Source organism: Helianthus annuus, chromosome 2 (genome assembly GCF_002127325.2).
Source record: "Helianthus annuus cultivar XRQ/B chromosome 2, HanXRQr2.0-SUNRISE, whole genome shotgun sequence".
Lineage (NCBI taxonomy): Eukaryota > Viridiplantae > Streptophyta > Magnoliopsida > Asterales > Asteraceae > Helianthus > Helianthus annuus.
Window position 1 is genome coordinate 19,968,715 of NC_035434.2, and position 2,926 is coordinate 19,971,640.

The 2,926-nt window shown below is 43.4% G+C and overlaps 1 non-coding gene across 1 annotated transcript; it reads right to left on the bottom strand.

Moving 5' to 3' along the window:
* Positions 1 to 231: 231 nt before the first annotated feature.
* On the bottom strand, positions 232 to 338 carry LOC118490007. The gene has a single exon (XR_004888018.1). It is a non-coding gene; the product is annotated as a small nucleolar RNA R71 (small nucleolar RNA).
* Positions 339 to 2,926: the final 2,588 nt, after the last annotated feature.

Below are 2,926 nucleotides of genomic sequence, written 5' to 3' on the forward strand. Positions count from 1 at the left end.
GGGCTTGCGGACGAGGATCCCCATCTACATATAACTAATTTCTTAGAAATATGTGATACCTTTCGGATCAATGGAGCATCAAACGACGCCATCCGCCTCCGTATGTTTCCATTCTCGCTAAAAGACCGAGCGAAAGCTTGGCTCAACGCCCTCCCAGCTGGTTCGGTAAACACCTGGGATGAACTAGCCCAAAAATTTCTATATAAGTATTTCCCTCCTGCTAAAACTGCTAAATTAATGGCTGAAATTAATACATACTCACAAGAGGACGGGGAATCCTTATATGAAACTTGGGAAAGGTTCAAGGAGCTATTACGCAAGTGTCCCCATCACGGCCTCGCAATATGGCAACAAGTATCCACTTTCTACAATGGATTGTTGCCACACACTAGGCAGACACTTGATTCTAGCTCCGGGGGACTTCTAGGTAACCGACGCCCACATGAAATATATAATCAGATTGAGGAAATTGCTCAAACCAATTTTCAATGGCACACCCCCCGGGGAAATAAGTCTATCGCCCCGGGCGCCCATAAAGTCGACGAAAGCACTTCTTTACAAGCCCAAATCGAGGCCCTTTCTTCGAAAATAAAAAAATTAGAAATGACAAAAACAGTCTCGGTTATGGCTTGTGAAGGGTGTGGTGGGTCACATGAAAATTGGAGTTGCATGAAAGAAACGGACGATCAACAAGAAATGGTAAACTACATTGATAATAGACCTAGGCCGTCGGGTCCTCCAACGGGAACTTACAACCAAGGATGGCGAAACCACCCAAACCTTGGTTGGAGGGAACCCGGCAATAGTAGTAACCAACAAACCAACGAACAAACTTTCAGCAATCAAGAAATGAGTCACAAAATTTCACTCAACAACAAGGTGGACGAGAAAGGCTCGAAGATACTATATCTCGCCTTGTCTCTGACACTGATAAGAAAAACTCGGAAAGATTTCTACAATTAGAGTCTAATTTTAGGAATCAACAAGCTAGCATTCAAAACATAGAAAAACAAATAAATCAAATAGCTCAAAACTATTCCGAGAGACCGCAAGGCGCATTACCTAGCAATACCGAAACAAACCCAAAGGCGCAAGTTCACCTCATCACACTACGAAACCGCACCGTGGGGCCTGCAGAAGTACCGCCACCTACGGAAGAGACAATGCCAACACCTCTGCAGGAAAAGAACTCTCCTCCATCACCAGAGCCTACCAAGGCTCCTCGAGTTCCGTACCCCGGTAGGCTAATTCGTCAAAAGACCAATGAGCAATTCGCAAAGTTCGAAAGTCTGTTAAAACAATTGCATGTCAATATTCCTTTTATCGAAGTCCTAACCCAAATGCCCAAATACTCTAAATTTATGAGGGACTTCCTTACCCATAAAAAGAAAATTGAAAATTTGCAATTAGTTAATTTAGGCGAAGAATGCTCTGCCCTCGTACTCAATAAACTCCCCCAAAAGAAAATCGATCCCGGAAGTTTCACGATTCCATGCTCAATAGGGGAATCACCCGTTCACAATGCCTTAGCCGATCTAGGGGCTAGCATTAACCTCATGCCCTCATCAATGTTCAAAAGGCTTGGCTTGGGAACCACGAGCCCTACAAAAATAAGCATACAACTCGCTGATCGATCCGTCAAGTTCCCACAAGGTGTCATCGAGAATGTCTTGGTAAGGGTAAGCAGATTCGTTTATCCAGTTGACTTTGTCATACTCGATATGGAGGAAGACACCGAGGTCCCCCTTATACTGGGGAGACCTTTCCTTGCCACAGCACAAGCAGTGGTAGACATGAATGACGAGACACTCACTTTGAGGTATGGGGATGATGAGGTGAAGTTCGGAGTTGGGAAGAGAATAGAGGACGACGACCCAGTCAATTACATGTAGGTTATTGATTCAAGCCTGGATGCCGCTCTCCGACGGTGTAACATGGGAAGCCAGGCATCCCACTCAGAAGATATATAACCTCGACTCGGGTCTAGCCAAGGACCCTTATAAACATGGCGCACCACGGAGGCATTCCGCGGAACTATCCTTAATTAAGTTTAATCTTTTAGTTTTTGCAGAATAAAACACACTCATGGTGGTAATGGATGAAAAAGGGAACGAGAAAAATGGAACCATGCAAAAAGAACAGAGCAACCCGACACAAATCTCCATCACAGAAGGCTCAACACGGGCCGTGCCCAACCAACACGGCCCCGTGCTGAGCCCCCTGCAGAAAATCACCCAGTTCAGGTAACTGGACACGGGCCGTGTTCAGCGGACACGCCCCCGTGGCCAGGCTTCTGTTTCAATTCTCTAATTTTTGTTACTGGCACTTGGCCACGGGGCCGTGCCCGGTCAACACGGGGCCGTGTCCAGGATGCCAGTAACACAAAACTTTGCTTTTAAACCCACTTTTACACATTCTAATCAACGAAAAACTTTATTTTTGGACACATTGAGGACAATGTGTAATTTAAGTGTGGGGGGGATGTTAAAACCTTGAAATTTTGCAAAATCCTAAACACAAGCCTTACACAAAACTCTATTGGAACCGCTAAACACCCCAAATTTTTTTTTTCAAAAACTTTTTCAATTTTTTTATTTACTTGTCTTAGTTTAAGTTGGGAATAACAAGTTCTAAAAAGGTTATATTTTTACAAGTTTACAACCGATAGCGTCGTGATAAAAAGAACCAACATAAGAAAATTATGAAACGGTATAACAAGTCTAGTTAAAAATTCGATTATATATACTTGATCACATTAAAAACCCATTCCCACAAAAGTGAGTTTTGAGCCTTTATTGAGCATAAAAATACACATATTTAGATTAAATGCTCATTTTTCGTTTCTTGTGTGAATAGCCGCTCGGTTCTTACAAATCTAGAACTTGCCACGACGATACATTCCCGGTCCTTACCAACTTAAACCCAA